Consider the following 26,899-nt stretch of genomic DNA (forward strand, 5'->3'; position numbering starts at 1 on the left):
TCTAATGAGAAGCAAATTCAAAAATCAGAGGTGCAACGGGACTTGAGAATCCTCATGTAGGATTTCCTGATGGTTAACTTGCAGGCTGAGTTTGTACTAAGGAAAGCAAATGCAATGTTAGCATTCAATTCTAGAGGAATAGAATATAAAAACTAGGATAACATGATGACGCTTGTTAAGGTATTGGTCAGACTGCACTTGGGATATGGTTAGCAGCATAGGGCCCTTTATTTAGAAAGGATGTGCCGGCATTGAAGACGGTCCAGAGGAGGCCCACCAGAGTGATCCCAGGGATGGAAGTGTTAACATATGAGGAATGTTTGATGGCTTTGGGTCCGTACTTGCTGGAGTTTAAAAGAATGAGGGAGGAATTTCACTGAAACCTAATTGGAGAAGGGAGTCAGAGGATCAGAACGGGAGTGCGGCGGGAGCCATCTTGAATTTTTTTTATTCTCATCGGAGTTAAGAGAGGTGGGACTGCGCAGGCATGTGATGGCAGGCAGTGAAGCGGGGAAGATTTAAAAAGGACACATACAGCAGGCAGCATTGTTTGCAGACAGCAGAGTGAGCTGGGAACAGAGTGAGGGCTTAAGGGCTTGGGCTCAATGGGCTTAAGCGGAAGCGGGCAAGGCAAGGTAGGTTTAGGTTTCAATTTTTCCTGTTATTTGAGGAAAGGGGTAAGTGTGGGTGTGAGGGCAGTTTGTTGTTCTTGGTGTCGGATGTGGGAGGTCCTGGAGTCTCCTAGCCTCCCGAAAGTCCACATCTGCGCCAGGTGCGCCGAGCTGCAGCTCCTAAGGGACCGTGTTAGGAAACTGGAGCTGCAGCTCAATGACCTTCATCTGGTCAGGGAGAGTGAGGAGTTGATAGAGAGGAGTTACAGGCAGGTGGTCACACCAGGACCACGGGAGGCAGACAGGTGGGTAACGGTTAGGAGGGGGAATGGGAAGAGTCCGGTACTAGAGTACCCCAGTGGCTGTACCCCTTGACAATAAATACTCCTGTTTGAGTACTGTTGGGGGGACAGCCTACCTGGGGGAAGCGACAGTGGCCGTGCATCTGGCACAGAGTCCGGCCCTGTAGCTCAGAAGGGTAGGGAAAGTTGGAGGAAGTCAGTAACAATGGGGGACTCGATAGTTAGGGGGTCAGATAGACGATGCTGTGGAAGCGATCAGGAGACCCAGATGGTAGTTTGCCTCACTGGTGCCAGGGTTCGGGATGTTTCGGATCGCATCCAAGATATCCTGAAGTGGGAGGGTAAGGAGCCAGAGGTTGTGGTACATATAGGTACCAATGACATAGGTAGGAAAAGGGAAGAGGTCCTGAAAGGAGAATACAGGGAGTTAGGAAGGCAGTTGAGAAGAAGGACCACAAAGGTAGTAATCTCAGGATTACTGCCTGTGCCAGGTAACAGTGAGAGTAGGAATGGAATGAGGTGGAGGATAAATGCGTGGCTGAGGGATTGGAGCTGGGAGTGGGGATTAAAGTTTCTGGATCATTGGGACCTCTTCTGGGGCAGGCGTGACCTGTACAAAAAGGATGGGTTACACTTGAATCCTAGGGGGACCCATATCCTGGTGGGGAGATTTGCTAAGGCTACTGGGAAGACTTTTAACTAGAATGATTGGGGGGTGGGAATCAATTTGAAGAGACTAGGGAAGAGGAAGTTAGTTCACAAATAGAGAAAGCTAGTAGACAGTGTGTGAGGGAGGATAGGCAGATGGTAGAGAAGGGGAGCGCTCAGACCGAAGATGTAGGGGAGGGTGAAAAAGAAAAAGGTAATAAAGTTGATTGCATCATTAGGGATAAACAGAGAGGAAGAGGTGGAGAGTTTCTTAAATGCATCTATTTTAATGCTAGGAGTATTGTAAGAAAGGTGGATGAGCATAAAACATGGATTGATACCTGGAAATATGATGTTGTAGCTATTAGTGAAACATGGTTGCAGGAGGGGTGTGATTGGCAACTAAATATTCCTGGATTTCGTTGCTTCAGGTGTGATAGAAATGGAGGATGGAGGGGCAAGAGGAGTAGGTTCTTACATTGCTTGTCTGAGATTTGGGTGGAATTGAGGAATGGGAAAGATGTAGTAACACTTATAGGGGTTTATTATAGACCACCTAATGGGGAGTGAGAATTGCAGGAGCAAATTTGTAAGGAGATAGCAGATATTTGTAGTAAGCACAAGTTTGTGATTGTGGAAGATTTTAATTTTCCACACATAGACTGGGAAGCCCATTCTTTAAAAGGGCTGGATGGTTTGGAGTTTGTAAAATGTGTGCAGGATAGTTTTTTTTTGCAGCAATACATAGAGGTACCAACTAGAGAAGGGGCAGCGTTGGATCTCCTGTTAGGGAATGAGATAGGTCAGGTGACAGACAGATGTGTTGGGGAGCACCTCGGGTCCAGTGATCACAATACCATTAGTGTAAATATAATTATGGAGAAGGATAGGACTGGACCCAGAGTTGAGATTTTTGATTGGAGAAAGGCTAACTTTAAGGAGATGCAAAAGGATTTAGAAGGAGTTGATTGGGACAATTTGTTTTATGGGAAGGATGTAATAGAGAAATGGAGGTCATTTAAAGGTGAAATTTTGAGGGTACAGAATATTTATGTTCCTGTGAGGTTGAAAGGAAAGGTTAAAAGTTTGAGAGTGCCATGGTTTTCAAAGGATATTGGAAACTTGGTTCAGAAAAAGAGAGATATCTGCAATAAACATAGGCAGCATGGAGTAAATGAGGTGCTCGAGGAATATAAAGAATGTAAAAAGAATCTTAAGAAAGAAATTAGAAAAGCTAAACGAAGATACGAGGTTGCTTTGGCAAGTAAGGTGAAAATAAATCTGAAGGGCTTCTACAGTTATATTAATAACAAAAGGATAGTGAGGGATAAAATTGGTCCCTTAGAGAATCAGAGTGGACAGCTATGTGTGGAGCCAAAAGAGATAGGGGAGATTTTGAACAATTTCTTTTCTTCGGTATTCACTAAGAGAAGGATATTGAATTGTGTAAGGTAAGGGAAACAAGTAGGGAAGTTATGGAAACTATGACAATTAAAGAGGAGGAAGTACTGGCATTTTTAAAGAATATAAAAGTGGATAAATCTCCAGGTCCTGACAGGATATTCCCTAAGACCTTGAGGGAAGTTGGTGTAGAAATAGCAGGGGCTCTGACAGAAATATTTCAAATGTCATTAGAGATAGGGATGGTGCCGGAGGATTGGCATATTTCTCATGTGGTTCCATTGTTTCAAAGGGTTCTAAGAGTAAACCTAGCAATTATAGGCCTGTCAGTTTGATGTCAGTGGTGGGTAAATTAATGGAGAGTATTCTTAGAGATGATATATATCATTATCTGGATAGACAGGGTCTGATTAGGAATAGTCAGCATGGATTTGTGCATGGAAGGTCATGTTTGACAAATCTTATTGAATTTTTGAAGAGGTTACGAGGAAAGTTGACGAGGGTAAAGCAGTGGATGTTGTCTATATGGACTTCAATAAGGCCTGTGACAAGGTTCCGCATGGAAGGTTAGTTAGGAAGGTTTGATCGTTAGGTATTAGTATTGAAGTAGTAAAACGGATTCAACAGTGGCTCGATGGGAGATGCCAGAGAGCAGTGGTGGATAAATATTTGTCAGGTTGGAGGCCGGTGACTAGTGGTGTGCCTCAGGATTCTGTATTGGGTCCAATGTTGTTTGTCATATACATTAATGATCTGGATGATGGGGTGGTAAATTAGATTAGTAAGTATGCAGATGATACTAAGGTAGGAGGCGTTGTGGATAATGAAGTAGGTTTTCAAAGCTTGCAGAGAGATTTAGGCCAGTTAGAAGAGTGGGCTGAACGATGGCAGATGGAGTTTAATGCTGATAAGTCTGAGATGCTACATTTTGGTAGGAATAATCAAAACAGGACATAGATGGTAAATGGTAGGGCATTGAAGAATGCAATAGAACAGAGTGATCTGGGAATAATGGTGCATAGTTCCCTGAAGGTGGAATCTCATGTGGATAGGGTGGTGAAGAAAGCTTTTGGTATGCTGGCCTTTATAAATCAGAGCATTGAGTATAGAAGTTGGGATGTAATGTTAAAATTGTACAAGGCATTTGTAAGGCCAAATTTGGAGTATTATGTACAGTTCTGGTCACCGAATTATAGAAAAGATATCAACAAAATAGAGAGAGTACAGAGAAGATTTACGAGAATGTTACCTGGGTTTCAGCACCTAAGTTACAGGGAAAGACTGAACAAGTTAGGTCTTTATTCTTTGGAGCATCGAAGGTTGAGGGGGGACTTGATAGAGGTATTTAAAATAATGAGGGGGATAGATCGAGTTGACATGGATAGGCTTTTTCCATTGAGAGTAGGGGAGATTCAAACAAGAGGACATGATTTGAGAGTTAGGGGGCAAAAGTTTAAGGGTAACACAAGGGGGAATTTCTTTACTCAGAGAGTGGTAGCTGTGTGGAATTAGCTTCCAGTAGAAGTGGTAGAGGCAGGTTTGGTATTGTCATTTAAAGTAAAATTGGATAGGTATATGGATAGGAAAGGAATGGAAGGTTATGGGCTGAGTGCGGGCCAGTGGGGCTAGGTGAGTGTAAGCGTCGGCACGGACTAGAAGGACCGAGATGGCCTGTTTCAGTGCTGTAATTGTTATATGGTTATATGATTAAATATTTAAAGGCCTCAATGGAGTGAACATGGAGAAGATGTTTACTATAGTGGGAAAGCCTAGAGAGCACAGCCATAAAATACAAAGACGTCCTTTGGAACAGAGATGAGGAGGAATTTTGTTAGCCAGAAAGTGGTGAATCTGTGCAATTAATTATCACAGATGGCTGTGGAACCCATATTATTTAAAGTGAAGTTTGATAGGTTCTTAATTAGTAAGTGTGTCAAAGGCTACAGGGTGAAGTCAAGTGAATGGAGTTGGGAGGGATAATAAATTTGCCATGATGGAATGGCGGGGCACTTTCCAAAGGTCCCAATTTAGTTACCTTCATCTTTACTGACATATAATCCAAGGCAGCTGCATTTTAAACTTGAAAAATGATTGCATTACAAACAGTTTTCAGGATCAGAACTGTGCTGTAATCTAAGGAGGATCTTTACCTGGTGCATCTGTCACTCCACTCTATGATTTCTACTTGGTGATCAAATTATTTATTACTTTGTTACTTATTTTAAAAGGAAATTGCTGCATGTAGTTTGATTATCTTTAGTAATTTTATTTGGGTTCACAAAGCTTTAGATAGGTGTTCTTATATGAATTATTTAGAGCAAGGGTTCCCGACCTGGAGTCCATGGACCCCTTGCTTCCTGGCATTGGTCCATGGCATAAAAAAGGTTGGAAATCCTTGAGTTAGAGCAATATTGATAGCCTTTAAGTCTCCCTTTCTCTCCAGTTTTACTCATTGTCAAGCATTCTGAGGACACTCCAGGAGCATTGCCTCTGCAAACTGATGTCACTGATCTCTGACAGGTTAAGACTCCTCCATCCAAGTCTCTCAGGTGTGGAGGCTCAGCTTATCTAGCCCAAGTAAGTATCAGCAGGTTGTTAGTCTGGACAGCAGACTGGTTTGAACTTTATTTGCTCCAGTTATTCCACCATAGCCTTTCCTAAACCCTTAATACATTCACAAAGTACTGGAGGAACTCAATAAGTTAGGTAGCATCTATGAAGGGGAAGAAACCAGAATAAGAAGGTGGGGGAGGAGAGGGAGTGCAAACTGGCAGGTGATAGCTGAATTCAGATTAGGATAAGGTGGGTGGATGGGGGAGGGGTGATGAAGTCAGAGTCTAGGAGGTTATAGGTGGAAGAGATGAAAGGTTAAAGAAGAAGGAACCAGATAGGAGAGGAGAGTGGACCACAGAAGAAATGTAAGGGTAGGCACCAGAGTGAAGTGATAGGAAGTGAAGAGAAGATAAGAGGTGAGGCAGGAGCCAGAAAGGGGAATGGAAAAAGAGAGTAGGCAGGGGGAGCAATTACGGGAAGCTTGAAGAATTTATGTTCATGTTTTTTGAGGCTTCCTAGATGGAACATGATGTATTGCTCCTTGAACCTGAACATGGGAACGTGGCATCATTGTGGCATTAGAGGAAACCACAGAATATTGGCTTTAGAAAAACTAACTTATGTATTTGAAAGAGCAAACATGGAATCTCATTGAATACAACTGCAAGGAGTGGATATATCTACAGAGCTATAGTTTCTTCCCAACACCTCCCTGCAAAACTTGCACCCAGCCTTCTGTCATCTATTTCTAAGGTGCATCTCCAGCAAACTGTGATCATATTTACCGTATTTCTTACAAAATGGAAGATGGTCATTTCAATTCATTGAGTCTCTGCCAAATTATAGAGCAACCTTGTTCTCTACCACCCTTCCCTGTAACCTAATCTCCCTGGATTTCCTCCTTCCTACCAAAGCCTGAAATTCCTTTTGTATGCTGTATTATTTTGATTGAGAGTCCATACATTGTTATCTCTCCAGAGCATTTCCACAAAAACTCTTCAAAATATGTCCCTGAACTCATTCCAGAAAAAAACATGATAAATCATCTGAGAAATCAGTGGACTAAGTTGGATATATTGCCCCATGATCTCTTCCAATATAAAGATGTTTCTAAGTCATTATGTACTTAATTGCGTAGTTAAGTAATTTCTTTCTATTTTCTCTCAAATGCCCAACTATACTGGATACTATTGATACCATTGTTTAAAAGACTAGAAGCCATTTAGCATTCTTTATCTCCTGAATCTTTTACGAGGGATTGAATTATGCTGTCATTTAACACATTGTCCTTTCACCTCAGAGAGATAGGCTTAAGTGTAGGTTAAAGTTAGAGAATGAAAGTTTGCTAATCACATGCACCCTTATGTGCAGCAGCTTGGGACAATATTACCCTGGCTTTTCTTGTGCAGTGTAGGGAAGAGGGCAACATATGATGAGCACAAAGCAGAAAAAAGGCCTATATTCACACAATTTTACAAAAGGTTGTCTGTCCTTTTCAGAGAAGTCACCAACAAAGCGAGTGTGAGAACTGGAAATATCATACTGCAAAAGCATGGCTTATTCTCTCTGATGCTGGGGGGGGGGGGGGGGTTGTTTAAGGCATGTTCTTTTGACTCTGCATTTATGAAATTTGCATAATGCACGGTCAAAGTTGTCACTGGGAAATAAAACAACGCAGCTGAGTATGCTTTAGGCATTGTTCCATTGTATTTCATTCCTCAAAATGAGTAGAAAGTTGCAGACATATTTTAAAGAAGTTCATAAAGTATCTACAGACCTACTGTGTTTTTATTTTGTTCAGAGATTTCAAATGTTATTTTCGAGTATGATCCCTGCCTGACTTAGTTACCCAGAAAATTTTTATCTGCGCTTATCAATCCTGTTATGTGATATCCCTAGTTACTGCCTAAATGAAATATATGTTTGGTTTTGATACATTGAATTAGCATCAGTAGCATTACAATTCTTGACAGAAAGTATGCCTGAACATGTTAACTAAATATAGTTGAGTTATTGTGTAAAATAAAATGAAGTGAGACAGCGTTACAAACAGGATTATATTCACAGAACTTCCACCAATGCTGCTTGAGGTAGTAACATTGTCATATCCAATTTTATTCTATTTCTTTTCATTTAAAATGAAGTCTAATAACATGGGCCGAATGGAACTTGTTGTAGCTAGTGGTTCTCGCAGCTCTTCAACTGCTTGTAGGTAAATCCGGGACTTGTGGCCCTGTTGTAAAGCTGGGACAAGTTGAGAGTCGGAAAGTCTGGTCCATCACAGAATTGGACGTAAAGTTTGATACAGCTGGTTTCTCAGCTCCACTGGGCAAACTACCTCCATCAGTCACTCCTGTCACAGCAGTGGTTATAATGATGATTGGAATGGTTATCCCTATCCTTGGAGGTGTAATTTGGGGGGAAAAAGAAGATAGCCTCAATATTTACTGACGTTAATGTTTTATATTGTTGCACAATAAATAATTTGCAGCATATTAAAATGAGATAAAATAATTTGAATAGTCCTTAAATGCCTCCGAGTATCAGGGGAGAAGATTTAGGACGGAGATAAGGAGAAACTGTTTTCCCCAGAGAGTGGTGAATCTGTGGAATTCCAGGGAAGCAGTTGAGGCTTTCTTACTAAATGTATTTAAGAAACTGTTAGATAGGTTTTTACATAGTAAGGGAATTAAGGGTTATGGGGAAAAGGTGGGGATATGGAGCTGAGTTTATGGACAGGTCAGCCATGATCTTTTTGAATGGCGGCGCGGATGGCCTACTCCTGCTCCTATTTCTTATGTTCTTATGTAAATGTTTAAAAACCATTACAAAACTAATTCTGACATTACCGACCTGACCTTGCCTTTCTTAGACTGACCAGTCACCATGCGGTTGGAACCTCAGTGAAACTCACTGAGCACTGAACAAACCCTTGCACGTTCGTGGTTGTGATATATCTGATCTTTTGACATTCCCTGATTAATGAGGGAGAGTGAGATCCATGTGAATGGCTGGATTGGAACCCAATAACACTTGGCTTTGGAATATATAACAAACGCAAAGTTGAAAGAAACCAGGGAAAAGATTCATCATTAACTGGAACAAAGCACAAAATTCAAGGAAGGAAACATTGTCCACTGTTTAGAGGACGTAATCTTGCAGCTGATAAAATAAAATATGTAAGCATCACAATTTAAGTTTTGTTGTTTGGAGATGCTGAATTGATGTTACCAGCCACTACACAATGCTCAGTAGAGCCAGTGATAGTCTGAATATTCCAGATTCACTTTAGGCTGGAGCATAGGGAAATAAATAAATCTTCTTGCAAATTATTTTGAACATTGTGGTACACACCATGCAACCATTATGTCAGGAGCTCCTGCCATTGGGACAGTAATGGGAGGCACAGCATGTAGAGCTGCCACTTCAGTTCTGACCTCTGGTGCTGTCTGAGTGGAGTTTCCAGGTTTTCCCTGTGACAGCGTGGTTTTTCTCCCAAGTACTGCAGCTTCCTACCACATCCCACTGACCTGGGGTCGGTAAGTTCATTGCTAACTGTGGGATTTCCTGCTGGTCGTTGATGGAGTAACAGCTTTTTGAAGCTTTTTGAAGTTGGTTGTTAATGGAGTAACCGCTTGTTGAAGTTTTACTTACTTTTTCCAACTTGTTTTGAAATCTTATTTTTAAATGTGATATTGCTTCGTTATGAATACAAGGGGTGCCAAAGGTACTAGAAAAGAGGAGGATCCTCCTGCATCATTGGAATCTATTATGGATTTGCTTCGAAGACACAGAAAAGAATCCTCCAAGGACTTCCAGAAGCTTAGCTCTGAAATTAAACAAATGGATGCAAAACTGGATTCCATTCAAAAAACCTTAGCTGAACATGATAAACGAATTGAAGATAATGAAGCAACTCTGACGATTTTGCATGAGAAAATTGATGACTTACAAAAGCTTTGTAAAAAGCAATCAAAGTCTAATGAAAAATTAAATTGCTAACTATAACTTGATCCTGATGTGTGAATGAGTTGTAGAATCTGGGAGTAGTAGATGGAAATATTGGGACAATTAAACATTAGGACCAGTGTAAGATTGTTTATTGGTTGGCATGCACAGTACTTGGTAGGCTCAAGGCTAAAGGAGCAATTTTGATTCTGTTCAAGTCAGAGATTCTTCCAATTGCCACATTTGGGGAATGTTATTCTAACTGCTACATTCGGTCTTACCCTACTAGAGATATTCCTTTTGTCCTAGCCATCTCTTCTACACCACTTCTGGTACAGAAAACTAACTTGTTTTTTTTTCTTTACTGTGCTGATAACACGTTGGTTCTGAAACATTCACTGTTCCTCTTTTCACAAATGTTGCCTGGCCTATTGAGTGTTGAAAGCGTTTTCCATTTCTAATTGAAAAGTGGAATGTGTGATTTTGTTTTGTTATATTTTATTAGCACTAGCTCATTAAATAAACTTGGTGATAAAATTATCATTGATACAGTCCCTTTAATATTCTTTCAATGATTTGAGTGAGTAAAGGCACATGTTTTATTCAACCCATCTGTGATTTTCAAGCTCCAGTAATAACTATTTAGCCCATCTGCCCCTTTTAAACACTTCACTTAACAACAGATTTGTTTTGATCTGATCACCATTATTCAATAGTTTAGATTTATAAAGCTAACCAGATGGAATAAAAAATGTAATTTGTGTGAGTTTACTATTTCAAATAAACAGTATCCATTGCTATGTTAAGCTATTGCACAGGTGCATGATACAGTTGTGTGAGTTTACAGTAAAGGGCAAGATTTCTTTTTCTAAAGAATAACTGACTTTCTCAGCTGCAGGTGGCTGCAGTTGGCATGAACATAAAATTACATAGAAAATTGTAATCATTTTCATCATAGCTTGTAAAGATGTGAGCGTTTGGCAGATACTTTTACATGGAGAGAAAAATATGAGGATGAAAAGCAATTATTGGTATTGAAACAGATGGCTTGAAATTAATGAGTCACCATTGCCGACCTGATGCACAGGACACCTGTAATCATTGGTATTCATTGATATAAGTAACAGAACCTTGGTGATTTGACATTTTTATGAATCTGACAAATTTTATTGGTTCTACTATTAGTTCTAGTTGCAAGAGACAAGTTTCTTTTCTATTTGAATAGAAAGAGCATCAGAAAGGAAATGAAAAATAGTGTAGACAATGATACAAAAAGAAATAAGGGAATAAATCTTCTTCACAAACGAGAAAATCTGCAGATTCTGGAAATCCAAGCAACATACACAAAATGCTGGAGGAACTCAGCATTATGGAAAAGAGTAAACATCAGCATTTCGGGCCAAGACCTTCCATCAGGACTGACTTCCTCCAGCATTTTGAGTGTGTTGATGAAACTTTTTCATGTTTCTAGCACATTTTGGACCATCATGGTCAAAGAATTCCAGATTTTACCAGATGTGATATGTAAAAATTAGAGTGGAAAACCTTTCGCCTGTGCCAGTGGACACAAAAGCCTCTCCCCGGATAGCTGAGTGACATGCTGAAGGAAATAGCTGGTCAAGAATTTCATCCACAATTTAACTTCTAAGCTGCTTTACTAAGGAAACTTACTAATTTTTCAGAATGTGCCTTCAGGTATAAGAAATATCCTGTGGTAAGCTTGAAAGATTACAGTAGGGCTTCCTTTTTGAATGGAAAAGCAGGTAACAAAAATAGCAACTTGCTGTGAATTTAAAAGTCACTGCCGCCCTGAAGCCTCTTTCCAGCAAAACAGCTGTCACAAGCGCGCAGAGCACATTACGTATCAAGCAAAAAAGTTACACCAGCCACAGCTAGTGCAAAATCCCATGTGGCAGTACATATGTTACGTTGTACCTTTTCTGTCGAACTGGAATGACGTATCCTTTTCTGCTTTCCTGTTCACCACGTTTTGTCACAACACTGATGAACTCTCTGCAGTGCAAGACTCACTTTCAAAATTATCGTCTCTAAAATTGAGCTTAAAGTTGGCCTCCAAGGATGAAGCAAGTTAGAAAAAGGCTCATGCATCATTATTTTTTGTATTTCAGTTTATATATTTATTGAATAAATTTATTTGCAGAGTAATGGTAGATAAAACATTATTTCTGAACCGACAACTTGAGTTATTTTTGTGCCACAAGGTTCTGCTGCCATTTTTCCCTCCAATTAAATGTTGTTCTTACTGCAATTGACGTTCTTTCAAAATAAATTGCTTAAGTTTTTAAATAACCTGATAGAACTGGTCTTGCCACTTACATTTCACATATTGGTATCAAAGCAAGCTAAGAAGTCACGATTGAGTAGAGTTGATTCTTTATTATTGCTCAATATGCTTCTTGTGTGATACCCTTAATTAATGACCTGTCACTGCTGCCAACTCTTGACCACCAGTTCTTTATTTCTGTGTTGAAATGCCCTTTCTAATGGATGTAATCCCAGTTTGATATGGCAACATTTATTATCGTCTGACTGGGTTTCTTTCAGTTCAAATAGATTTGTATGAAAATTTCACCTAGACATTCTGCTTTACTTAGTGACAACACTTTTGAGTTTGCAGACACTTTATTCAAACGGTGTTCGAATGTCAGATCAGATTTTGCGCACAAAAGGTGAATGGATAGCAATGCAATCAAGGGTATAGCTCTTTTCTTCCCTGAGGCTAGATTCCACTGTGCAGCTACAATGATTTTTTTTACATCATAATTATTCATTTCACTTGTTAACAATGATCACTTCAGCTGTGACCTGATTTTAAGAAGCCTTCATTAACTTTTTGGTCATAATAGGACACACTTTCCCTATGTGGATTCAATGGTGATTGTGAATGAATTATGATATTACTTTCAAAACTACCCCCGATGATTAATGAAAAATAAATGTTTCTGGTTTCCAGAACTTTTATTAAAATAATGAGCACCTTGAGAGAAAGAAATGCTGGAGGCTTAGGACTGAAAAGCTTTGTTAACTCTCAATGTAAAAACTAGACAAGAATTAGTGCAATGTGACAAGAACACTTGGACAATTTATTTTCATGTTTAGTGATGCTTTGAATACCTCCATGCATATCTAAGGGAAAAGAATGAAAAATGGTGCACATATAACATCATCCATTGGCAAACCTAATTCAATTGTAAAAAATAGTGTAAGTACATGGTTTTTTTCCACGTCTATCTAAGTGGTTGGAATATTACTACATATCTGATGGAAGTGAATAATTTCCTATCTGACAACATAGGTTTTGTAGCCACAAAAATGATACCATGCACTGATATAGGAAAAGTGGATTGCTCCAGAGTGTACACTAGCAGACAAGAGCAGGTACTGTCAAATACATGAGAAAGAGAGCACAAAAACAATATTTACCTGTTAATTAATTTTGTGAGGATCAAATTATAGATCCTTAAAAAGTGACCATTTGAGAAATGAGATCATATTAAAATAAATACAAAACAAACACGAGGAAATCTGCAGATGCTGGAAATTCAAGCAACACACACAAAATGCTGGTTGATCACAGCAGTCCAGGCAGCTTCTATAGGGAGAAGCACTGTCGATGTTTCAGGCCGAGACCTGGGCAGCATCTATAGGGAGAAGCACTGTTGACGTTTTGGGCTGAGACCTGACAAAGGGTCTCAGCCCGAAACGTTGACAGTGCTTCTCCCTATAGATGCTGCCTGGCCTGCTGCGTTCCACCAGCATTTTGTGTGTGTTGCTTGAATACAAAACAAATCTAGTTTTCTAGTGAGGTGTAAAGGATATCAGGATGGTTAATTGAAAATATATTTAAAACAGCAAGGAAATAGTAACAACATGTGCTTTCATATAAATATTTGAAAAAGAATAGAATGCAAAATGCCCAGGACTGAAGAGGGCATCTAATTGTATAGAAATGAAATATGCTTTACATCTTTTTAACAAATGTTATTGCAAGAAAAAATAGGTCATGGATACTCTATGGGACAATTCTTAGTGATAACTTAGGCCAATGAGTCAAGGAAAAGAGACAGCAGAGAGTCTAGGCATTTTTTAATCCTTCTCTAATATGCTAATACTCCTGGGGATGACATAGAAGTCAACTTAATGATTTTTCAGGAGATTAGGGTGTTGGTTTAATGCCAGTTGTGCATAATGCATTGGAATCCATAATTTGACATTACAATGAGAATTTCATTGTGCTGGAGTAAATTAGGAACAACTAATTTGGATGTGTTAAATGCAAATTTAATAGAACCTTTTCAACATCTGTGAATTTTTATACTTTAGCAATTGAAGCATTAGGCAGAAGTTTGGTGGCATGGCTATAAAAATTTATTTATAGACAAAGATATTTTCTAATTAGTGACTGGTGTTGAGATTGGAAAAAGGCTGGAAATAATGTCCATCTGCCTTTTTTCTTTACTTTCTTTTCTTATCTCTCAATCTTTCTTCCATTTGATAACTGATGAATTCAGTGAACAAGGCAATACAATATTAAAGCTAGACAATAACACAAAATAAGGATATTTGTAACAGGGATATATAAAAGAATTCAGGTGAACCTAGGAATGTTAACAAAATGAATGGATAACCAACTGATGCAGCTTGAATGCCAAGAATGGGCTGCCGCTTATTGGCTTACAAAACGTGGAATGGGAATTCTTAAGCGTAGGCTTTTCAGAATGAGAGAGAAAAGTAATGCAATTAATCAAAACAGTATTTTCTTATTGGATCCTACAGAAATGCACTTGCACATACAGAAGAAATAACAAATATATTTTAATCAGTATAAAGTGCTTATAAAAAACCATTATGACTAATCTCTTCAGTCTCATTGAAAACAATAATTTGCTGTGTGTTGAAATCAGTGGCTGCTGGACATTAAACTGTTGAATGGCAAATTTTTTCATAATCAATAATATGAATGCTATTTCCAAATACCACCCCTGGTCTATCTCCAGCCCCGATTTTCTATGCTTTCTTTATGACTATACTTCTTGCTTATTGCTGGATGGGACAAGTTAAACTGGAGGCCTGTGTTCTAGAGCTGATGTCCATATACCATCTACTCCCATTCTAATTAATAACTTGGTCTCAGATCACAAAACATGAGATTGCATTTGCTGGTGTCAACAGCCCTTAAACTACAGTATGTAACGTTGATAATATATTGCTTTGATCCAATATTTGGCAATTCAGCTGAAGTTTAGAAGTTGAATTCAAGTGGTAATGGCACTACAAAATATACATTAATACTAAGTGGCGATTGAATTTCTAGCATGTCCCGAATGTATTTAATTTGACAATAGATTCTCCCAAAAGACTCTTTTCCACAAATACAGTCCACAAAAGAGCTTTTCTCTTCCTCATTGAAACTAAATTATTTTAACTGGTTGAATAATGGTTGCTGTGAAACCATCTTCAGAGGACTGATATTGATAATAACAACAGTTAAGCACGGTGAATATATTTTAACTCTGATTTTCTGCAGCACTTATACTTGTTAATGCTCTGCTCATCTCAGGGTATAATTGAGAGCATACAGATTTTTTTAGGAGATTAGGAAGTTAAGCATATCTCCAGATTTAAGTTTAGTGAAATATAAAAAGCAACAAGTTATTGCTGTTCAAAAATCAGCTAATTTACCAAAAATGCTATCCTTCATATGTGAATGCGAATAGAAGCTCATTTTAATGAAAATTTGTGTATTTTGTGAGATGGTGCATTGCTGACTCGGACAAAATTCATTGTCCATCTGTGATTGCCCTTGAAAATGTGGAGAAGAGTTATCACGTTGATCTGCTGGTGAAATTAGCCCACAGTGTTGTTGGGTTGGGAGTTCCGGGATTTAAATTTCAATCAGTGATTATGAAGTCAGAATAATGGATTTAAATACTCCATTTATTGGTGGAAATGTTATTACCTGCGCAAAACTTGCTACAAAATATCCTCACTGAGAGGAGTGATAATGAGTAACCAATATACTTATCTTCACCTCCAAGAGAAGCCCTGTGTGGTTGGCAGTCCCCTTTTCATATGCTACATTTTGGACAGATTATTCCTCCCAATCCAATATTCGCTGCTCATAGCACCATTTTACATTCTACCAGGACATCCATACATGAACATGGGTGTTTCTGTTCCCAGCTCTTTAGGAATTCAGTGTGGTCTATGCTAGGTTCTCAAGACAGTTTTTCTAGTTACATAATGACATTCACAAAATGTAAGCTTTTGCTATATTTTTATATATTCCTGTATAAAACTTACCTGTATTACTGGCCAAGATGTTTGCAGTGTTTTTACAATCTAAAGACTATGACATTTAGTCCAATTGTTTATTCAGGCAAAAATTCCCAGGAACTAGCTAGCTTCAGGAAAATAGTAACTGCCTTCAGTTCAATTCAACATCTTGTTAACTCCACCAGGCATACTGGGATGATGTTTTATATTTAGTTATATCAAAGCTCTCAGATCCCACAGTAAACTGTCCTCTTTTAGGGACGTTCAACAATTGGAACATTGAACATTGAAATCCACAGCTCATTACAGGCCCTTCAGCCCACAATGTTGTGCTGACCTCATAACCTGCTCTAGAAACTGCCTAGAAATACCTTACCACATAGCCCTCTATTTTTCTAAGTTTCATGTACCTATCTAAGAGTCTCTTAAAAAATTCTATTGTATCATCTCTGCCGTCATTGCTAGCAGTTCATTCCTCACACCCACCATTCTGTGTGTGAGAAACCTACCTCTGGCCTCTGTACCTACTTCTAAGCACCTTCAAACTATGCCCCTTCATGATAGCCATTTCAGTCCTGGGAAAAAGCCTCTGACTGTCCACACAATCAATGCTTCTCTTTGTCTTATACACCTCTATCAGGTCACCTCTCGTTCTCCGTCGCTCCAAGGAGAAAAGGCCGAGTTCACTCAACCTATTCTCATAAGGCATGCTCTCCAATCCAGGCAACATCCTTGTAAATCTCCTCTGCACTCTTTCTATAGTGTCCACATCCTTCTTGTAGTGAGATGACCAGAACTGAACACAGTACTCCAAATGGGGTCAGACCAAGGTCTTAATTTGTACTGATTTTCCCCTACTAGATTAATGTTCCTGTGCAATAACATGGGTGTGTTGCAGTGTGAGCGGTCCCACTGTCAGGCCATCTGTGGCAATTTGCCCTCCTTGTTTATATAAAACAGATGTCCCAAGACTGTCAAAGAACATGATGTCCAATCTTATCTCTTATCCAAAAATCAGATTTACTGAGAAATACATCTTTGATCAAAAGTACTAAGCAAGTAATATCAAAGTTCAAAGATCAACGTACATTTATTTTAAGGTAGCCATAAAACAGAGAACCCAAACCCCCCCAAAGAAGAAGATATAGTGATAAAAAAAATCAAATCGTGCAAACAATAAAGGTAAGAAAATAACATTCAGAATGAAAGGGAGTCCTCAGACACAAAGACCAGACCAGCCAGAGTAGACCATAGCCTCAGTGCAGTGCAGAGCAGAGTAAACATCACAGAGCCCTCAGACACAAAGACCAGAGCAGCCAAAGCAGGCTATAGCCTCAGTGCAGTGCACAGAGTAGATTTTGCAGAGCAATGCAGGGTCCCAGCACCCTGCCTTTTATGCAGTAGTGCTAACTGTCAATGACAGAAGTAGCTTCCATTGGCTATAATGAAAATATTTTTGAAGAGTTTCAGAATCTTACTATGAAGTGTATTTCTCAGCCCGGGATGAAGTTCACTCTTGAGCCAAGAAGAATGAAAGTTGATCTTATTGAATCATAAGAAACTCTCACGAGACTTGAAAATCAAAGTAATTGCAGATACTGGAAATCTGAGATTTAAAATAAAACATGCTAAAAATACTCAGCTGATCAGGCAACATCAGTGGAAAGAGATAAACTCAGTGCTTCAGGATGGAGGATCTTTTCACTATCTTAGATCTTGCATGGTCAGCTATTTGCAACTGAAATGAGTAAAATTTCCTGCAATCCAAGTTGGTAAAACTTTGGAATTTGCCTCTGAAGAGTACTATACTGCTCAATTACTGCAGGAAACTATTGCTGAAGTAAAACTAGTCATGGTCTAATTTAATGGAAGTACAGGGACAAGGGACTGAATGACCTATTCCTGCTTCTATATATTTATATTATAAATGTGTCTTTTAAAATAATGTTTCTTGATATTACATTGACCATAGGACCTTACTGATTGCAGATGAGATGGCATACTTTTTGCAAGGCAGCATTGACCATAGATCAAGAGCACTTAATAAATTTAAAATGCTTTGCTAAGTCATGTGTTTTTTCAGTGGGATTCTAAGGCATCAGTTGTCATCTGTCTTTTCTGTTTCACTAATATTGGTTAATTAAGTGATTTGGCTAATTTGAAAACTTCCTTAGACACAGAAAATATAATGTTGGAGTTATGTAAAATATTAATACAGCCACTGTTCAGGAATTAATATAATCAAACTGTTATGACCAAAGGACATTTGAAACTGATCTAAGCTGCTATCGTGCCCTGTCCCCGTGTGTGTTTCTTCAACTCTTCCAATCCATTCTTGGTTATACTTACCATCCAATATAGACAGGTGGTGACTGAGGTACTCTCATTCATCTGACTCTATGACTCTATACCCTGTTCTTGCTTTAGATCAAGAAATGTTAATAGAAACCTTTGAGATATGTGAGGAGTGAGACCATATTCAGTATTTTCCTTCTTTGCATAAAGGCCATGGAAACTATTTGCAGACATTTTTTGCCAGCAAGCCAGGCTAATTTAGGTGCAAGTTAGAAACACGCTGACCTGTGGGAAGTGTCACATTGTTGTATATTTATGCAAAGAGCTGAAAGACACTGGCTTATTCTTCTCTAGAGTTCTAGTTAGAGTAACAATGAATTTTATAGATTGAACAGGAGTGATGTGAGCTTTTATGATGCAGGAATTCACTTTCAGTTTTTGAAAATACTGAAATGTAAGAAATTGAATTTAGTATTTGTGTTTCTCCAGTCACAGGATACACTCATGAATGAATATCTAATTCCGTAATACATAAGCATTTCTGAAGTAAATGTTTAGTCCATCTTTACTTATCAGCAACCAGTATTTATATTGAAACTAGGGTAGTAAAACATCCCAGTAGTAAGTGAAAGGAACTATATTTCAGAATTAATTTAAAAGCAGCAATGCTGCCAAATAAGATTCATTTCTTAACAAATTTATTTCAACAACTTGTTTCTACAAAAGACTGTTTTACAAATCAAAATCCACAGAAGGGTTCTTTTCTCCTTTCTTACTTCTAAATTACTTTTCTGGTTGAACATTGATTATTCATATTTTTGGCTTTAAAGCTAGTCCTAGAGAACTGACTATTGATGCTGACCAAACAGATGTTGATATCAGGTGAATAAAGGAGACATTAAGACATATGACCTTAAGCTTTATCAAAGATCTAAGCTTTAAGAAGCTTCTTGCTGATGAGGAAGAGGTGGAAGGACTTAAAAGAGGGATTAGTGCATGTTAAGCTACAATGACAATGCTTTTGATGGGCAAAGGTTGACGGAGGACACAAGTTAGTCAAGGATGCTTAAGAGTGGTCATGCCCAAAAGTAACTAAACATTGCCCCCTCTTCCTTCATAAAATTTGATACTTTTGAAGCACCATTTTTTTTTTCGTATTGCTTGGTCTATCCATTCACAATTGTACTTCAATAGTTTAATTTTCCTCAGAGATACAGAAAACAAATGTTGACTGATTTTTCAGATCTTTTGAACTTACAATACACTGATTTGAAAATTAATTCTACCACTAGTTGATTTCTGTATGTGTGGTTCTGTAGTCCAACAACTGGGGAACACTTCAACGCAGGTACAGGATTCTGTGCTGCCAAATTCTAGTTAACATCAGAGGTCTTGAGCAGGGGCATTTCATCTTCCAAACATTAAAGATATTCATAGTAACATTGCAAAAACTCCCAGGAGTTCTGGTGAATCAAATAAACTTTTTTTTAAAAAAAGTTCTTAGCCTCTTCTGGTTCTAATTTTCACATTGGTAACTCATAAAGGAAACAATAGTCAAAGAAAGTCACAGCAAAAATGCAAAAAAAAACAGGTTTTCTGTTCTTATATTTCATTCATTCCTTGAATCTCTAGAACAGGACAAACTTGGTGTGATACAGTCTTTATGGGGTAATGCTGTTTCTCAACAGTAACATTCCTCTCTTTCCTGCTACTATCACGAAGGTAAGAGGAAGAAGTATATAAGAAAATGTGGTCATTCTGATGATTAGTGGTACTGCAGTGACTTAATTAAGCTGCATATGTTTAATCAGAACTTTGATTTTAATTGACAAATGTTCATATCTTGCATCACTGAGTGGGAATCAAATTGAATTAGCCTCTCAGCTTGCATAACGGAAAACTTGGTCCTCAGCTGATTAGACAGACACAAAGGAAAAAAAAGTGCTCCTTATCTGCCACAAGAAGGGATTCAGATTAAACTGTTACCCAATCTCCCATGCTGTTAGAGATGGGTTTTCCAAACCAATTGGATGACTTTATTTAGGTCAAGTTGAAGTTGAGTAGGATAATTGAACTAACCTACTAGAGTGGATAAAGAAGGGAGATAGAGACAAGCAAATATCTGACAGCTTTTATAGTTAAAATCATAGTCTGGAATGATTCTAATCTACACCAACAGCAATTATTCCGATTTTTTTCCCAGTCCTTGTTGAGTATAATTGGGTTAGAACTGAATGCACCAGAAGCACTCACAAGCTGGGAAATTGCAGTTGTAAAAGTTACTGCTCAACTTATAACACCTCAGATGGAAAATGTAAATATTCTGGTTTCTGACAAGAATAATATTGTCCTTGAACTTAATGATCAATGGCTTTCAGTCTCTGCCATTCCCAGATATTCAACAACAGTCAAAAATTAAATATACCATTTGAAAAATTACTCACATGCTTTTTTAAAAAACTCATTTTATTTAAACGCACTGAACGTGAAGGTTATCTTTCTTCTCTCCATTGAAATGAATGTTGTAGCTCAGCCTACACCTGATTTAACCTGATGCAGGTGCAGTGGTTATATTTCCCAAACAAAACTCTGGGGATTCTAAGAATCTATTCCTCACATGGGATAGCCAACAGTGAATTTCAGTGGGCTTGACAGCAGCAATGAATATCCTTCATGTTCAAATATGCTTGTTGTTGATTCCCGAGCTTCCTTATAATTTAGGAAGTAAATTCCAACATTTCAACATGGGATTTTCATCCATTTTGCCAAAATTTATTTGATACTAATGAAGCGGTATAATGAGAGAAAAATACTTCACACAGTTAATCAAACATGAATTTCCATCTTTAAATATATTTATGTGATTGTAATTTTTATCTTTATTTCTGCTACATTATTTTGGAATCCACTAAGGAGTATGAGGGTAGTTGTCATTGCTAATAACTTTTCATTTACACATCATTCATAAGGGAGCTGAGAGAACAGTTATTTATCAGGGAAAGCATGGTGAAAGTACTCTATGTATTGCGGGAGCTTGCTTATTTATCAATAGCTTAAAGTTTGGCCCCATTTCTGGTATTTAATTATGGTCTCTGCCACAGGAGTCATTTTGTACATGGCACTTAAATGTTTACATCATTAGCATTTCAAGAGTTTGGAGTTATTGTTCCTGTAATACTGGTGAAAACTGCAGGTCAGCCTAATGTTGGAGAAAGTCCTTGTCACTTTTGTCCCTTCAGTGAGTTCTCAGCCTCTTGGCTGGCATCTCATGCAAAGTATGCATCTGTTTTTGAACTCAGCCCAGCACAGGGTTTTAATTTAAGTTTACAGATACACTACAGAGAAGCTTCTTTGCTTTGTATTGCATTTAAGTCATTGATTATGCAGCTATTACATTTGTACTAATTGATGATTAAGTGAAGGTTATCCAGCATTGCTCACTACTGGCCTCAAGAAGCCCACATATTCTAATTATCCCACTTTGTAAACAATCACATAAAGTCTCCTGTTAAGATGTTTTGGTCATATGCTTAAAACTAGTTGTTTGGAATTTTTAATGCATAAGGAACTGTTAGTTACAAGAAAGAAGTGATCAGGCTGATTATCATATGGAAGATGATAAATTAGGACAAGTAGTTTAAGACATTAGCTTCAATGGGAAGCCGTCCAGATGGCATACATGGATTGGAAGACAAGGTGTGATTCATTATGCTCTAAGCTCTGTGACAAAAATATCTTACAGGTTTTGGCAAGTTGCATTTCTGTCATATGTGGGTCTTATTACCTTCTCAGACAGCAGGCAAATGTATGGTTATTGCTTCTCCAATGATTCAAATAATTTCAGCAAAGCCTCTCCCATTGACCTGCTCCCTCATAAAACAGGCGGCTTGATATATTCTAAAGTGCTTTGTCTCCTTACTACAGTTTACACAATGAGGTTCTGTAATCTCTCCCTGCCTATTTGAAGCACTATGCACCTGTGTTGCCATTTTGTCAAAGCCTGTGAGGGAATCACATGAATTATGGTAGCAAATGCTAGCACAACTCTGCAAATGCTGACTGTCGGTCTGAGATAGTGAGGTTGGCCTACTGTAAGCAAGGTCCTTAAAAAGTACAATGAAAATGATTTTCATTTTCTTATTTGCCAAGTGCATGATGAGGTGTTTGCATAAGTTCAGCACTATGTAAAAGAGTCACAACTCCTCCTGGAGTGAACCTCCAACAAAGCATTTCAATCTGCAAAAGAGGTTTTGATTTTTGTGGTACAAACTAGCACATAGATGAGCTGGTGTAAGTGCTAATATCTGAGATTTTATTCATCTGTTTGGGATATATGCATTGCAAGTTACCACTCAGAGATGTCCCTAGCTGCCACTGAGAAGATGATAATAGATCTTCTTGAATTCTATACATGCTTGGTGGAGATCCTTCTCCATTGCGGTAAGGGGGGGAATGGCCGGATTTTGAAGCAGTCAATATAAAGGCTGATATGCCAAAGTCAAAAAAGAGCGTGACTTGAAGGAGAACTTGGAATATGGTGCCTCCACTTCAGCTTTAAATCCAGACATTTCCTAGATGACAAATTATTGCCAATACTATTATGAAGCTGAGAATGATTCTGTTAGAATCTAAATGGTAGAGAATAATATTCCAAATAAAGCCTTAATTCTAACTTTTGCAATCAACTTCAGATGTCCTGATCACCAGTGACAGAGGTCAGAGACTTCCTTTTAATACATTGCTATAGAGATAAAGATTTCAATCTCAAGTTAATCCCAGCCTGAAGAACTTAGTTATAAATTTATTTAGCCCCCGTATTAATTTGAGACAATATGTCAAAAAGCTGTATGTGTGCTACAGATTAAAACTAGCGTTTTCTCTGACTCCATATGGAAAGGTCAAAGGTAACAGTAAAGTCTTTTATGAAGACAGCACTCAGTAAATGATGGCTCTGTTACCAAAATACTGACGGCTGTCCAATATATGCAGTGTGTGATACTTCGAAGGCTCTTATAGAATTATTATTTTAAGGCAGGTCATCATGTCAGAATTATTTGAAGGATTATGAGATCTGGACAGTTGACTCTCAGAAGACTACATGCTCTGCCAAATAGCAATTTGAGAAATCCCAAAAGACATAAATGCAGATGCAATGAATCAGAGCATTGATCAGGATCCTTCCACCAATCCCATAGACAATAGTAAGTGATGAGGCCATGAGAACCGATGCTGGTAGAGAAAGAGAGAGAGAGAGAGAGAGAGAGAGAGAGAGAGAGAGAGAGAGAGAGAGAGAGAGAGAGAGAGAGAGAGAGAGAGAGAGAGGGAAAAAAGAAGAAGACTTGCTGATGCGTTGCAGTGAGGATGAAGAAGGTACTAAGAGACTTCAGAGGAATTTAGACAGGTTAAGGAGATATCTGATGGACTATACTGTGGAAAAAGCTGAGGCTGAAAAAAATGGTAAAAACAAGTTTTTTCAATGATGTTACTAAGTAGGTTAGTGGTTTGTTGTCCTTTATTGCATAAGGATTTGTGTAAAGGCATTTTGTATTCGGCCTGAGTCAGGCCCAAACTGTAACGCTGTATATTCAATGTACTCTTCTCTCTATTTAAATGAAGTTATGCTTTTAATCAAGAGTTCATCATACTGATTCCTGGAATTGATAGGATTATCCAATGAGCAGAAATTAAACAGATCTTGTCCATAATCTACAAAGGAGCACAAAATGCTGGATGCTCAACACATCAGCATGAGTGGAAAGAGAGAAAGAGTCAGTGGTTCACACGAAGAAGCCTTCATTGGACTTAGAAAAGTTGAAAGACTAACTCCAGAGAAAACTCAGTGGAGAGAACAGAGGGGATGTCAATGATTGGGTGCAGATCAATGCTGTCAGTGGTGACAATTATTTTAAGAACCAGCAGCAAGATCAAAATAATATAAATATGCATCAATATCTTTGAGGAAAATAAGGGAGTTTACCTGAAATTATTAAACTTAATATTAATTTCCAATGATTGTAACAATCCATATAGGAATATGTAATGCTGTTCATCAAGCTTACGCTAGCCATTATTGGAGCAGGAAAGGAGGCTAAAGAGATGACCATCAGACTGAATCTCAGCACATTACCTGGGGTTGTACTCTCTTGAGTTCAGAAGACTGAAAAGCAATCGCAAAGAACATGTAGAGCTCATGTAAAGCTTGAAAGTGTTAATGCAGGTATGCTGTATCCCTTAGGTGGGGTACTTAAACCCAAGAATCATATATATTAAGGTGTTTGTATTTCAGACCTGAGATGAGCAGGAACTTCTTCTCCCAGAACAATTTCTGTACCCATGTGGGCTGGAGAAGTTCAGTGACTGAATATATTCAAGGCAGACGTCAATAGATCTTTGAATTTTAAGGGAATCCAGAGACATTAGACTGGCATGCGAAAATAGCACTGAGGGAAAAGATTAGACATGATCTTATTGAAGTATGCAGCAGGCAAGAAGTTTGAAAAGCCTTTGACTATTTCTTATATTTTAGAACAAGTGAAATGGCAAAGCAGAAGGTCCCCTACAGACATTCACCTTGAGATTGTTATTTACAATGCCAGATAAACATCTAGCCACATTGACACAGAAAACCATAAGAACCAAAGGTGAATGTTGCTCCTTCACTTCATCTCTCCTTAATCTAACTGAACTGAAGCAAAGATACATATGATTATATATTTCAGGTAAATATTTAAAATGTATGTGACAACAGTGAGTCCCGCATAAAGCCTTCTGCTGTTTGACCAGCAAGAGATTTAAAAATGCTCGCACACATTATTGAATGTGTCGATACATCATTGTACAGAGCTAAGATGTGCCTTTTCAGTCTGATACTTATAATATTAGTCTTACCTGACTCTTTGATAAAAGTAGGCTGAATCAGCCTTGCTTCACTGTGCCTGTAAAGAGTGGCCAAACTCATATTTTATCCAACTGGATTCTATGTAATGTCCTCTCACATGATAACCAGGGCAATCTTACACCAACACTTGAGAGGTGTTGGTGTCACCTATACATGTTCTATGATTTTAGTTTGAACATCCCCACCAGTTATATTTAATATAGACTCACTTTCACATTTCTAGATCTTCATCTAGCCTTTACAAACACTTTTGCTATTTAACTTTAAAAGTGTTCACAGATATTTTCAAGTTTTCAATTTAAGTACTCATCTCTATTAACAAGCACTGCAACCCATTAGGACTTGATGCTCTCTGACTTTCCATCCTTCCTGCTCAATTTCCAGCATTGTACTGGACTCTCAATAACTATTGGGTCAGGCTATCCACCCTGCCATCTTCCATTGTGGTTCGGTCTCCACATTCTGCCAGCATGGTTCCAGTTTTAGTTTAAATCCTATTTCTGTATGTTATTTCTTTGGTTTCTCTCATTATGCTCCAGTTGTAATGTGCTTACATCACTTGGACATCCTGTGGTCTTATGAACCTTAACACCACTGTTATTATTTCCCTTGTATGTGAGTTTCTATGTGTTTTATTAATCTTAGTTTCCCTGTATCCTGCTGGCTCTCTAAATATTACACAAAACTTTCATTTCCCTTATCTTGTGCAGAGCTTGAAGATTTAAATTTGTTGATTCTGTGGATATTCTCTGAGATTTTGACTGCTTGTAGCACTGTGTCTATCTGCTCCTGACCTCCAATGGCTGTTGTGGTTTGATTGGTATTTCTGTGATTCTTTGCTGGAGGAATTCAGAAGGAATTCTGTGGTAACTTCTACTTTACAAAAAGACCACTCAACAACTTGATGGCCAAAAGAGCATCTTTATCTGGGACGGCAAATGATATTTACAATACAGAGGCTTCCCGGTACCTCGTGCGGCATGGGTGGAGGAACTATATACAATGCATACTGGGAGTAAAAAAGAGTGGATTAAGGACCCTGCCAACCCCGGATCCCGCCTCTTGCTACCACAGCTTCCTGATTAGTATTAACTTACTTTTAATAATACTCACATTACAACACTTCTCCCCCTTTAACATCCAACATTCCCCAAATATAGAAGAACTGGGAAATAAAAACAGTGGTATCATTAGCAACAGGTTACCAATACAAAAACATCTAAAAAACATGGCAAATTCAACATTCAATCTAACAACAAATGAAACTATCCAATCAAAGATTCAGTCTGTCAGGAGGTCTGTGAGGGCGTTGTGATCTATGCACTAGATCCAGCAGATCTAGGTGACCCAGCAGGCACCGCTGGTGAGGATGTTTTGGTTGGATCTAGTGTTGGGAACACGAGAGAGGTCTGTGTGTCTGCGTGAGAATGTCCATCCTCTTCAGGGGACTCTGCCCCCTCTGCCAGTGTCTCTCCCTCTAGCAAAGTCACTGGTGGACATGCTTTCCTGGTATGCATTAAGTGGTCATTGCTCCTTAACTCTTTTGGACTACTGAGTTTCTTTGAAATCTGTGGCAAGCTATTCTCAGTATTATTGGGATAAACGGCATCTGCAGGTTTGCCACCTAGCTTGGAATGCACTGAAGCAGGAACTTTGGTTTTGGAACCATCGTCACGACCGTGGCTCAGAATAGACCCAATTGCAAATTTTTCATAGAGTTCCTTGTTATAACTTTGAACTATTTGGAGTTCAACGGCAGGAAATCACAATGTGTTTCGGAAAACCTCTTGTGGTTAAACAAAGGTCTTGTCTGTTAAATCACAGTCATTGATTTTGATGATACATTCATACTCCTGGATCAGGTTCTCTTTTCTTGAACGGCCGTTCTCTTCAATACCATGAATACTCAGGCCAAGGAAACTTCCACTCAGCGTAGAGTTAAAAGG

The sequence above is a fragment of the Hypanus sabinus genome, chromosome 8 (genome assembly GCF_030144855.1).
Source record: "Hypanus sabinus isolate sHypSab1 chromosome 8, sHypSab1.hap1, whole genome shotgun sequence".
In the NCBI taxonomy this organism is placed as follows: domain Eukaryota; kingdom Metazoa; phylum Chordata; class Chondrichthyes; order Myliobatiformes; family Dasyatidae; genus Hypanus; species Hypanus sabinus.